At 40.6% G+C, this 13,693-nt stretch overlaps 1 protein-coding gene across 12 annotated transcripts in view; it reads left to right on the forward strand.

The window, feature by feature from the left end:
- The first annotated feature begins 1,807 nt into the window (after positions 1-1,807).
- DTNB (dystrobrevin beta) overlaps positions 1,808-13,693 on the forward strand; it is a 233,382-nt gene continuing 221,496 nt past the window's right edge. For 9 of the 12 annotated variants that reach the window (XM_081265088.1, XM_081265091.1, XM_081265085.1 and 6 more), the window contains exon 1: positions 2,206-2,338. The gene's annotated coding sequence lies outside the window, so the exon portion shown is untranslated. Of the gene's footprint in view, positions 1,939-2,133; positions 2,339-13,693 lie in introns of those variants that run through there. The other 3 variants (XM_081265087.1, XM_081265086.1, XM_081265084.1) reach the window with 2 other exon arrangements.

Genomic DNA, 13,693 nt, shown 5'->3' on the forward strand with positions numbered 1-13,693 from the left:
GAGGGAATAGTAATCATGGTGGAAACTTCTTCCTTCTGCCCCTATCCCAGGACTGGAAGAGCTTGAACATATATAGATGAGGTAGGAAAAAGAACAGGTAAACAAGAGAAGTCAATAATTTTGGAATCTTAGGGAGAGAATTAGTGAAAGATGTTTGAAAGGTTTTCTGAGGACGTGGAGGTAATGAAAACACAGAACAGAGATGGAAAGATGTGAGGACAAGTGCACCTGAAGTAGTTAATTCCAAAATTGAGTTATGAGTCTAGCTCACATACTGAAACCTTGGTTTCTATCAATTGGGCAAACACATCAAGCAATATGTACATATTTGTTTATTTATTTTTTAAATATTATTTAATTTTTAGTTGTAGTTGGACACAATACCTTTATTTCACTTATTTATTTTTTTATGTGGTGCTGAGGATCGGACCCAGGGTCTCACACGTAGGAGGCGAGTGCTCTACCGCTGAGTCACAACTCCAGCCTCTACATATTCATTTTGTATCTCTTACACCTTTCTCTTAAAGAAGAGAATCAGTGGGCTGGGGATGTGGCTCAAGCGGTAGTGCGCTCGCCTGGCATGCGTGCGGCCCGGGTTGGATCCTCAGCAACACATACAAACAAAGATGTTGTGACCGCCTATAACTAAAAAATAAATATTAAAATTCTCAAAAAAAAAAAAAAGAGAATCAGTGAGTTACCCTTTCAATGCCTTTTCTGTAATGGATGCTCAATAAGGGGTCAAAGAATAAACTAGAGGCTAGGGTTGTAGCTCAGTGGCTAGCATGTGTGAGACACTGGGTTCGAGTCTCAGCACCATATATAAATAAATAAAATGTCCATTGACAACTAAAAAATATTAAAAAAATAAACTAGATGTCTAGTACCTCTATTCTGAGTATCTTAGTATCTTAGTCTTCTCTGGTATGCAAAATATTTGCACAAGCCATGTGTGAAAGGTGATACTCTTTTTTTGAAGAAACTGTTTACTCTTACTTAAAGTTGGTTATAAGCATTTTCTTCATTATAGGAGTTTAAAAATAGGCAGATGAGAGGAGAAGGAAGAGGGTGTTCTAAAGGCGGGCAGGCAGACCGCAGCAGGAGGTGGCTCGACCTGCCTTACAAATAAGGTGCCAAAAAGCAGTAAAAACCACTCAACTCAAAGCGCATTGACCTGGGGTTGCTCAGCCACATTTCACTCACTGATGTACCAATAACTCTTTAGGACGTTGCCATTTTGAGTCTTAAAAAATGTTGAGAAAAATGATCACTTGGGCCATTAAAAAGGTTTGACTGTTCCTAATTTGGCACCTTCTCCTATATTTCACACAGTTTGGAAAGGAACACACACACACACACACACACACACACACACACAATATTAAAAAGGTGCTGAGCTGGTAAATCGTGGTCACCTGTGCTTCTTTGCTCAAGTTCTTTACAGAGACTTAATGCCCTCCTGGCTTTTTCCTAGGACTTCTTTTTTTTTTTTCTTCTAGGCTGAACATAAATGCCCCTCTTCCAGGAACGCCTCTGCACGTCAAGCGGAAGTAATCTCTTCCTCATCCTAGCACAGCATCTGACTGTGGCTTGCCTTTGCACGGGTCACTAGACCTGGTTGTTTATACACGACTGCTTTTCCCTCTAAGTTATGCGCTCCTTAGATCAGGGGCCGTGACCATGACCTTGTACCCACACGGCACCTGGTGCAGCACTAGGCGCAGAGTCGGTGTTCAGTAAGCTTGCTGAGTTAATTTGGAAAGTCACCGGGACAGGATTACCCAGAGAGGGGCGGAGGAATGATTCACGGGGATGGTTCTTTGCATTCTTTACCTTGTAGTCACATCAAGCAGAGCATTCACCTGGCGGGGCAGATACCTGTGGAGTTGAAGCGCCACTCCGCCGCCGCCAGACCTGCAGAGGCCAGGAGGGGGCAAGGTCAGTCTGCGCCCCACACCCGCTGGAGAGCCGGGGGCGGGTCTCGCTTGGTGGCGGGGGCGGGGCTCGAGGGGAACGCGGCCCACCTCCCCGCCCCCTCCCCGGCGCGGCGGAAGCCCCGCCCCGACCGCGCGCTCGCGCTGGCGGCGCGCGCCCGCACCCCCCCTGCCCTCCGCCCTCGCGCCCTCGCGCCCTCGCGCCGGGGGCGGGCTCGCTGCGCGTGCCGGGCGGGGAACGGCGCGAGCCGGGCGCTGGGAACGTTCGTCGCGGGGGCGGCTCCGGGGCCTGAGCGGGCGCCGCAGCCGCCTCAGTTGAGGGGGCCGGGCCGAACGAGGCGGAGGAGGCTGCGGCCACTGGAGACCTTCCCCACGCCCCCAGCTCTCGCCGGGAAGCGAGCCAGGTACGGAGTCCGTGGCGGCCGCCGCGGCTTGCGGGAGCGGAGAGCGGGGTTGGAGCCTCGCGCCCGCGAAGAACGGGAAGGGAACCCGCGCAGCGTCCGGACCGCGGGAGCCTGCTGGGTGCGGGGCGGAGGAGGCGGGGACGGCGCGCTGGGAGCCGGGGCCGCTGCATCGCGCGCGGAGCGCTCGGCCCAGGAGGGGCGAGCCGAGGGGATGCTGCGGAGTCCCGGCCGCGCGGCGGGGCACAGAGTCCCCCCTGGGGAGGGGTCTCTCGGGTCCCAAGCGCGCCGTGGGCTCCCGGCGGCGGAGCCGGGTGCGGACGCCGGGCAGATGCTGCTGAGCCAGACTCGCTAGGAGGAGGCTGTGCGTTAGGTGTGGAAGGGGGCGAATGAGGCAGGTCCTGGCAGAGGGCAGGTGAGGCAGGCAGGCCCTGGCAGAGAGAAAGGAATTTATTCCCCAAACGCTGTTTCCCGAGGCGCCTAATAGCCAACCTGGAAAGTGTCCTGAGAGGAGGAAGGATGCAGCTAACGAATGCTCGCTATTAAATTCCAGTGCCAGGCCTTGGGATTAGGGAGACCTTTTAGCATTCTTAGCAAACGTTTATTGATTCGCTACTGTGCGTAGAAAACCGTGATCAGCACTGGGCCACGAAATAGTATAAAACACAACCATAATTTGCTGTCGAGGTGTTAACAATTTAGCCGGGAAGGTATGCATGTAAAATAACCAAGTAGCATTGAATTTTATGTTTCATGACTTACTCACTTTAGGTCTCTTTCGTATTTTCTCAGTATTGGAAAATTGGATCTGTAAATTGCTTGGTTTTGGGATAAAGTAGGAAGGTCAAGAAAAGCTTGTGGGAGGAATTTGGGAAAGTTTTGAAGGCTCTTCTGGGTGACATTTAAAGGAGAGGGAGAAAATAAATTTGGAAAGAAAGGAAGTTCCCTTCCTTCCCAACTGGAATTAAGATCCATTACTGTTCGCTGCTAAATCCTCAGAATGTGGCCTGGCGCACAACAGTTGCGCAATAAATGCCCATTGCCGTGAATGAATGAACGAAGCAAGATTTCCCTACATTTTATACAGAGCAGTAACAATTATTCTAGTGTTAGGAATGGTTGATGGACTTACCATGGTCTCAAGCGCACACTCTTGTCTTTTGCCTTGTGAGGTAAGGTAGGTTCTTAGAGCTGGGCATGTTACAGTAATGGCAAAGGCGATGGAATCATCCCTGTGACCATGCTACCACTTTGTTCCTTGTAGGTTGGCTGTGAGAAGCTTGCTCCTGGGATAGTTGCTGAGATCATCCTATTCTGATCCTTCTAGCATTGGCTTTTTTTTTTTTTTTGTCCTTTGAGGAGGAAAGAGAGCGCTTTTGCCTAGAATACTTTGTCATTTTTATCCCGATTCTTGGATTTGGATGTCAGATCCTTAGGAAAAAAAAAAAAAAAGTGTTCTTGCTCTGAAATCAAGGCCAGAATTTTACCTGTCCTCTGCCTTGATTGGACTCTCCAGCTCCAAGCTGCTATTTTGGTTCCCTGGGTTGCAGTGCCTGTTGGGTTACTTTGTCTGCCAAATTAAAACTTGACCTTTTATGAGTTCTCTGAGGATTTTTATCAGACTTAAGTGGAATTGCCTTTGAAGGGGGTTGTGTAGTCAAGATAGTGCTGACAAGATTTTTAGGTTCCACTAAATTTGGCCTGAGAGACAACTTTTCCACTTACAGTTAGGAAATTAGACTTAGAACCTAAAATTTCAACTTGCTGTTTGTCTTTTTTTTTTTTAATTTTTAAAAATTTTTTTTGAGAGAGAGAGAGAGAGAGAGAGAGAGAATTTTTTAATATTTATTTTTTTTAGTTATTGGCGGACACAATATCTTTGTTTGTATGTGGTGCTGAGGATCGAACCCGGGCCGCACACATGCCAGGCGAGCGCGCTACCGCTTGAGCCACATCTCCAGCCCTGTTTATGTCTTTTTATTAATTTCTCAGGGCCTCAGTTTCCTTGTGCAAAAAATAGAGGTACTATTTATGGAAACTTGGCATTGTGTGGTAAGCCTTGAAGTAGTAAGTTAATTTTCATTTTAGTACTGTGTAATTCAGGGTACCAGCATGTGTGTACTAGTTCTTGCTTTGGGGTGCCTATGTTATACAATGCTTTCCTTAAGCATAAATATCTAAATAAAATACTGGCTCTTCCAGTATTTTATTTAAATATTTAATTTATATTTATTTAATTTTATTATTTTGGTACTGGGAATAGAACCCAGGAGCACTCTACCACTAATGTACATCTCCAACCCTTTAAAAAAAATATATGTATATATATATATATATATATATATATATATATATACATATTTTTTTTTTTTTTTTTTTTGACATAGGGTGTCACTAAATTGTCCAAGCGGGTCTCAAATTTACAATTCTCTGTCTTCAGACTTCCAAGTTGCTGGGATCACAGGCATGTGCCACTGTGCCTGGCAATTTGTATTTATTTTAAAATGAACTTTTTTGATGTACAGTATACATATGATAAAATGTAGACTTCATGTTTAGAGTTGAATGTTTTGAAAAGTATATGTACTTTGTAACCACTATTCTAGTCAAAGTATAGAAAGTTCCTCATGCTAGTTTGCAGTCAGCCTCCCATTTTATATATTTCTTACTATACAAATATTAGATCTGTGATGTGTAGTTGTGCAGGCTGTGTATTGCCCAGCCTTAGGGATGCCATTTGAATTGGAGTCCCTGTGTCTGGTGGCTCCTAGAGTTACATCACTGTCTGTGTGGTTGTGTGCTGTGATTCTTCAAGTGGCTCAGGATGCACCCTTGCTTGTGAATGGTACAGACAGAGTAAAAGCCCCCTTGATCTACTTAGTCTTCTATAGGAACTGTAATTGGCAGTTTATTGTACTTCCTCCAGATCTTTCTCCATGCATTTTCATGAGTATATAGATAATATGAAAACATTATCTATATGAATGACATCATACTGTCCACCTCATTTTGCAACTCTTTTTCCTAAAAGATTTTTTTGTTGAGATATTTTTGTGTTGAACATAGGGATCTGAGTCTTCTTAACAATCTCTTATGTTAGTATATGTTGTCCTATATTGTAGTTATCAGTCCTCTCCTTATTAATGGCCATTGTCCAGTGGATGAAAAGTGGAATTGCTGGATCACAGGGGTGCACATTTTTGAATTATAATTGATGGTGATTTAACCTTGTTGCTACTTATAGATATGGTCCGTTTTTAACTGCAGAGCATATTCACTTGTAGACTTAAATCACAGTTTCTGCATCTTTTAACTTCTGAAGAATAGTTGTTTCTTTGGCTACTAATTCTATGATGGATTTTTGTGTTCCAAATGCATCTTATCAGTTTGAGACTTTCCATTCCTTTTGTTAAGAATGTCTTTAGGGGCTGGGATGTGGCTCAAGCGGTAGGCGCTCGCTTGGCATGCTTGCAGCCCGGGTTCGATCCTCAGCACCACATACCAACAAAGATGTTGTGTCTGCCGAGAACTAAAAAATAAATATTAAAAATTCTCTCTCTCGGGCTGGGGATGTGGCTCAAGTGGTAGCGCGCTCGCCTGGCATGCGTGCGGCCTGGGTTCGATCCTCAGCACCACATACCAACAAAGATGTTGTGTCCGCCAAAAACTAAAAAATAAATATTAAAAAAAAAATTCTCTCTCTCTCTCTCTCTCTCTCTCTCTCTCTCTCTCCTCTCTCACTCTCTCTTTAAAAAAAAAAAAAAGAATGTCTTTAGAAGGGCTGGGGATGTGGCTCAAGTGGTAGCGTGCTTGCCTGGCATGCATGCAGCCCAGGTTCAATCCTCAGCACCACATACAAACAAAGATGTTGTGTCCGCCGAAAACTAAAAAATAAATATTAAAATTCTCTCTCTCTCTTAAAAAAAATATAAATCAAATAAAAAGGATTATATACCACGACCAAGTGGTAATTAAAAAAAAAGAGAATGTCTTTAGTTATAAATAAGTTTTAAGTTTTAATGTTATATTTATGAAAAATTTCCTCAAGTGGCTTGTCTTTGTGTTGGGGGGGGTCAAGAAAAATTTCTTTACCTCAGGGTATGAATTATATATTCCTCAATTTTTTCCCCAAAAGTTTAAAAGAAGTTTTGCTGTCCATATGGAATTTGCAGTGTGTGTGCGAGTGTTTGTGTGCATACACATATAACTAGTTTTCTAGCACTTTTTAAATAATTTTGGTAAAATATACATAGCATAAAATGTACTATTTTTTTTCTTTTCTTTTTCTTTTGTGCTAGGGGTTGAACCCAGGGCTTCCCACATGCTTGGCAGATACTCCACCACTGAGCTACACCTCCAGCCCTTTTATTTTATTTTTGAGACAGGGTCTTACTAAGTTGCACAAGCTGGCCTTGAACTTGTGATCCTCATGCCTCTGCCTTTTGAGTGGCTGGGATTGTAGGTACCTGCTAACACACCTGGCCACTTCTGCCATTTTTAAGTGTACATATCTATGACCATTGAGTACATTCACATTGTTAGCGACCAAACCATCATTCATTTTTCAGAACTTTCTCATTACCCCCAAAAGAATAACTCCCAAATCTTCCCCTATCATCATTCCCTGGCAACTGTTGTTCTACTTTCAGTCTATATGAATCCGAATGTACTAGGGACCTCATTTAAGTGGAATCCTAAATATTTGTCCTTTGTATCTGGTTTATTTCACTTAGCAAAATGTCTTCTTCATCCATATTATGTCAAAATTTCCCTTTTTTAATTTTTTGAGATGGGGGCTTGCTGTATTGCTCAGGCTAGCTGCAAACTACTGAGCTCAAGCGATTTTTTTTTTTTTTTAACCTCAGCCTCCTAAGAGCTGGGACTGCAAGAGTGTGCTGCTGTGCTCAGCAAAATTTCTTTTTTAGGGCTGAATGATATTCCATTGTGTGTGTGTGTGTACTTGTACATTTTATTTATTCATTAATCCGTTGATTGACATTTGGGTTATTTTTACTTTTTGGCAATTTTGAATAATGCTATGAAGATATATATGTTGTTTGTTAAAGTTTGTATTTTTAATTCTTTTGTGTATTCCCGGAGATGAAATCTCTGTGCTCGTTCTTCTCTGTGTGGTGGAATGTGTGTAACACACACACACACACACACACACACACACACATTCCACCACACAGAGAAGAAAGAGCACAGAGATTTCATCTCCGGATATATACACATATACACACACACACACATACACACATACATACATACACACATATACATATATAACTGACCATTTTACGTATAAAATATATAAATATATATTTATAAATATAATTATATGTGTGTGTATATATACATACATACATACATACATATATATATGTACATATATATGGACTGGGGGATTGAACTGGGGGCACTTTACCACTGGGCCATTTCCCCAGACTTTTATTTTTATTTATTTTTTTTTTGAGAGTGAGAGAGGGAGAGAGAGAATATTTTTAATATTTATTTTTTAGTTATTGGAGGACACAACATCTTTGTATGTGGTGCTGAGAATCCAACCCGGGCCGCATGCATGCCAGGTGAGCGCGCTACCACTTGAGCCACATCCCCAGCCCCTTTTTTTTGTTTTGATACAGGGTCTCACTAAGTTGCTTAGGGTCTCATTAAATTGCTGAGGCTGGCCTCAAACTTAGGATCCACAGCCTCCCAAACTGTGGGATATCAGGCATGCACCATCATACCCAGTAGTGGTGTTTTTAAAACAGTGTACATAACTGAATAAAAATAGATCAATACAACTTTAACTAAAATGGCTGGATAATGCAAAGGGTTCCTGTGTACCATCTCTTTCCTGTACAGTTTCCCCTGTTGTCTGCATTTTGTGTTAGTGTGGTACATTTGTTACAGTTGATGAACATTATTGATACATTTATTATTAACTGATGTATTAGAGTTCATATTAGAACTTGTATGTATGAACTTCATATTACTTCACTCTTCATGTTATACAGTTCCCTGGATTTTGACAAATGCATAATGGCATATATCATTAATATCATTACATGACATTATGTATACTGTGATTATAGAATCATAAAGAATAATTTTACTGCTTGAATATCCTCCTGTTCATTTCTTTCTTTCTTTTTCAAATTTATTTTTAGTTATAGTTACATAAAATACCTTTATTTAATTTATTTATTTTCATGTGGTGTTGAGGATTGAACCCATCCTAGGCAAGTACTCTACAGCTGAGCCACAACCCCAGCCCCTCCTGTTCCATTTCTTTTCTGTCCCACCCTAAGCCCCTGGCAACCTCTGATTGTTTTACTATCTGTATAGTTTTACCTTTTCCAGAATGTCACATAAGTATGTAGCTTTCTTAGATTGTCTTCTTTCACTTAGTAATGTTCACTGAAGGTTCTTCTATATCTGTTTACCTCATTTCTTTTTAGCACTGAATAATACGCCATTGTATGAAAGTACCAGTTTGTTCATTCACCTACTGAAGGACATTTTGGTTGCTTCCAGTTTTTGGCAATTCTGAATACAACTACTATAAACATCTGTGTGAAGGTTTTGGTGTGGACACAAATTATTAACTTGCCTGAGTAAATACTTTGAATGATGCTAGATCATATGGTAAGAGTATGTTTAGCTGTGTAGAAAACTTGTGAACTGGCTTTCAAAATGACAGTAGCATTTTGCATTCCCAATAATGTAAAACGTTTATGTCCAGGTACCCTAAATTGACTATAAAATAAGCCTTCGTCAGGCTGTTCTGTAAAGTTAAGCTTCATTCATAATGAAGTCATATTAAATTTCTGGTACTGTTGTTTTTCTTATCATTCTATTTCTTTTTTTTTTTTTTTAATATTTATTTTTTTTTTAGTTATCGGCGGACACAACATCTTTGTTTGTATGTGGTGCTGAGGATCGAACCCAGGCCGCACGCATGCCAGGCGAGCGCGCTACCGCTTGAGCCACATCCCCAGCCCCTGCATTCTATTTCTTTTTTTTTTTTTTTTTTTCAAAGAGAGAGTGAGAGAGAGAGAGAGAGAGAGAGAGAGAATTTTTAATATTTATTTTTTAGTTTTCGGCGGACACAACATCTTTGTTGGTATGTGGTGCAGAGGATCGAACCCGGGCCGCACGCATGCCAGGCGAGCGCGCTACCGCTTGAGCCACATCCCCAGCCCTGCATTCTATTTCTTAATGTGTTTTGAAGTTTTGATTCACAGACTCATCGTGAGCTTGAGTGCTTTTGATTTTGTTTCCAATCTCTGTGCTCATTCTTCTCTGCGTGGTAGTATTTCAGAACGTTGAGCTGGCCTTTGAGATCCCAGTCTAGAACAGATATGATAATGTTGGGTCAAAGGTTTTCCCCTTGGAGGTAACTGGGTTATTTTAGATCCACTCATAGATTGTTTTTGATTCAGTTTCTTGGCCATGAATCTGGGTTTCTACCCTATTACTTTCCTAAGCATAGAACATTATCTAAACTGCCATTTCTAGGCAGTGACTTGCAGCAGATTTTTTAGCTTCCTTTCAGCTTTAGCCTCATCCCTGGCTTTCAGTAGTGAGTCTGGCTCAGATGTCTCCTGTTCTCCACTCTCCCCTGCTTTGTGCCATGATGGCTCTGTATACTGTATGTGCCTGGTCTGTTCTTCAGTCCCCCAAGCTTACAGATTCATCCTATTCACAACTTCGTGTATCTGTTCTGTTTCTGATCCAAGTGAAAGCTTTTCTTGTTTTTGAACCTTATGTCTTTTGATTTTTATGTAATTTTTTTTCTATTACTATGTATTTGAGCAGAGAGGATACATCAAAGTATCTACTTACTGACTACTTTGACTAGAAGACTTAATTGTATACCTGTTGTTTTTTTCCCTCCTCAATATTGCATTGCCTGGGCCTTCCAGTATAAACGTTGAATAGCAAGGATGATAATGGGCATTTTAATTGTATTCCTGAATGGGAAAACTTCCAGTGTTTCACTATTTGATAGCATGTTTTCTGAAGGTTTCTGGTAGATGTCGTTTGTCAATTTAAGGAAGTTTTCTCTCTTCCTGGTTTGTGTTTATGTTGGGTGTCGAATTTTATCGAGGTCTTTTTTGGGGAGGGAATTTGTTGAAATTATTATATTTTAAAATATATCAGAAGTAGGACAGAACTTTCTGCATTATAGTTAACTGAGAGAAACAGGTATGTTGTATATGATTTACTTGTTATTTCGTTTTTAACAAACATAGTCTTTAAAGAAAATGCATTTTGATTTTGAATTTCTGTGTACTAATGCACTGTATATAAGTTAAAGCAGGACTGAAATGTGATATTCAGGTTTGGACTAAATAATCTATAATCTATACATAAAATATATGCTCTTTACTCTAGCATAATCAAATAGTTCTGATAATATCAATAATGACAGCTGATGTATACTAGGTTTTTATTTTGTGCCAAGTATTGTGCTAAATGTTTTATCTGAGATTTAATAGTTATCACAGCGCTGTGAGGTTATATTTAGCTATTCAGAGCTCTGTGTAGTAGTGGAGAGCAATTATTGAATATTTTTTATTAGGAACCTAGAGAATGCTAGTCAGATTTCAAGAGAAAATCTCTACTTATTTTCTCTGGCATTTTTTTTTGAGAGAGAGAGAGAGAGAGAGAGAATTTTTAATATTTATTTATTTTTTAGTTTTCGGCGGACACAACATCTTTGTTTGTATGTGGTGCTGAGGATCGAACCCGGGCCACATGCATGCTAGGCAAGCGCACTACCGCTTGAGCCACATCCCCAGCCCCTGTGGCATTTCTTTTAATCTGAAAGAGAAGTATTAGAGGAAGGATACTTGATAATTTTCCTGAGATAAGCAAGGAAGTTAGTGAACTTTTTTTCAAAAAAGTTTGGCTAGTTGTAAGGAAGTATTTGTTAGGGACATTCTCAGCCTTCACTGACTTCTTTTTTTTTTTTTTAGTTGTTGATAAACTTTTATTTTATTAATTTATCTATGTGCAGTGCTGAGAATTGAACCCAGTGCCTCACACATGCAAGGCAAGCACTCTGCCACTTAGCCACAACCCCAGTCCCATCCCCCACTGACTTCTGTATCAGTGGACATCCAGAGACAAACTGGTGGAGGCTTGCTGGGAGATTGTGAATTTACATGAGAACTTTTTTTTTTCTTTCTTTTTTTTGGTGGTACTGGGGATTGAACCCAGGGGTGCTCTACCACTGAGCTATGTCCCTAACCCTTTTTATTTTTTGTTTTGGTACAGAGTCTCACCAATTTGACCAGACTGGTCTTGAACTTTCAGTCCTTCTGCTGCAGCCTCCTGAGTAGCTGGGATTGCAAGCATGCACCATAGTGCCTGACTTACATAAGAACTTTTGATACCTAGATGCTTTGATATAACTGAGAGCTGGGAAGGGTTGAGAAACCAACAGAATGAAGGGTATTCAACATTTAGGTTCAGTGCAGAGATGTTCAGAAAACATTTCCAAAGCTTTATCTCCCCTTCCTGTAGTCTTAACTGAAGCAATTACTTAACCTCTGCCTGCAGACTTTGTCCAACTCGGGAACACATTGTGTTCTTAGAGATCAGGGTATAAGGACTTCTTGTTGTGCTCTCCTCCAGATCCAGTTAACTCACATAGTTTTGGGACCTGATTTCTTTCCTTATTTCTTGGCTTCACGTGCCTGCCCTGGAGGAGATGATGTGTCAATGGGAAGAGAATGGGCTTTGATCATTGGCTAACTGCACAAACTACTAGCTTTGTAACCTCAGGCCAAGTTGCCTAACCACATAGGCTCTCAATTTCCTTATCTTATTCTAACAGCCACAGTCCTGATTTGCTCCTTAAGCCTAGCACAATCCTATTTTCTCCTTTTTTTTTTTTTTTTTTTTTTTTAAAGAAGCAGTGGTCTCCAAAGTAGGAAGCAGGCAAAATGATCCTCTAGGCAGGGTGTAACAAGAAAGTACGAGCAGTTAAGTTTTACTGATATTTAACCTGAAGGCTGTCACTTTACTCCATCTGTATGTTTGATGAAACACCTCAGTGCCTGCATAGGCTAGGAGCCTGAGAGGGTGGTGGGAACAGCTCAACCTGGGGCATCTGTAACGTGATCTTCCTGTTTTGTTTGCTTCCACTGTATTAGAACATAGTGCAGCACATAGCTTAGTGATCTTTCAGATTATGTTATCTGATTTAAATGAAGTGAACCTTGCCAAATAGATGAATGGCTTAACAAGATTCTACAAAGAAACTACAGAGTGAAGCTTTAGAGTCAACTAAAGATTGAAATAGTAATTCAAACACACTTGAAGAGCAAGAAGAAAGCAGAGTGATACTTCTATTTATGAGTTTGTTGTCAGTGAAATGCAAAGTATAAAAATGAGGCTCTGATCATAAGTCTTGAAGTGATGACTAATATGTTAAGTTAGAGAGTTTGTGAGAGTCCTTGTGTGTTTGTATAGAAGCACAGAGTTTATGGTATTTGGTATACTCTGGCTCAATAATAAAATACTCCCTTTCTCCCATGATTTAAAATTTTATAACGAAATAGGACATACAAAAGTGTCAAGTATAAACACAGTGTACTTAGAATCCAGCCTAATGAATGAAGAATAGCCAGTAGAGTGCCTTTTATAGTCGTGTGATTTTACTTTCATCTCTAGCAGTCTTCACTTTGTAGAATTTAGTGATTATTATTCCTGGGTGCTTTTTCATATTTTGCTATATATGTATGAATTCATAAATTCATAAATAATTCATATATAATATCATGTATGTACAGCCAGGGCTAAGGGTGAAATGAAGGAGGCACCTAGGCCCCCAACATAGGAGGCCTTCATTCCTGGTCTTGTGTGATTCTGAGATTGATGCTTCCTGAAATCTTGTACCTGAAGTACTTAGCTTGTTTCACCATAGTCCCAGTCTTGCTTATATTAATGCACATGCTTTTAAGCTTTGTATAAATAGTACATTTTGTAAAATTCATTTTTTTATTGTAGTTGTATACAATATCTTTATTTCTTTTATGTCGTGCTGAGGATTGAACCCAGGGCCTCACGTGTGCTCACTCTACCACTGAGCCACAACCCCAGCCCAAATAGTACATTTTTGTATGTATTCTCTTGCAACATTTTTTACTTCAGATTGTGAAACTGATCCATTTTACCACTATGTAGCTTTGCTATAGAGTATTCTTTTGTGTGATTAACTATGCAAGGATTTTATTTTCCTATTTTTCTGATGATGGGCATTTAGGTTGTTTCTCTTTTGTGTTTATTAAAATACAGTTCTAAATATTCTTGAATGTGTCTCTTTAGGACATAATCATGGAA

Source organism: Spermophilus citellus, assembly GCF_964194105.1.
Source record: "Spermophilus citellus genome assembly, chromosome: 13".
Classification (NCBI taxonomy): domain Eukaryota; kingdom Metazoa; phylum Chordata; class Mammalia; order Rodentia; family Sciuridae; genus Spermophilus; species Spermophilus citellus.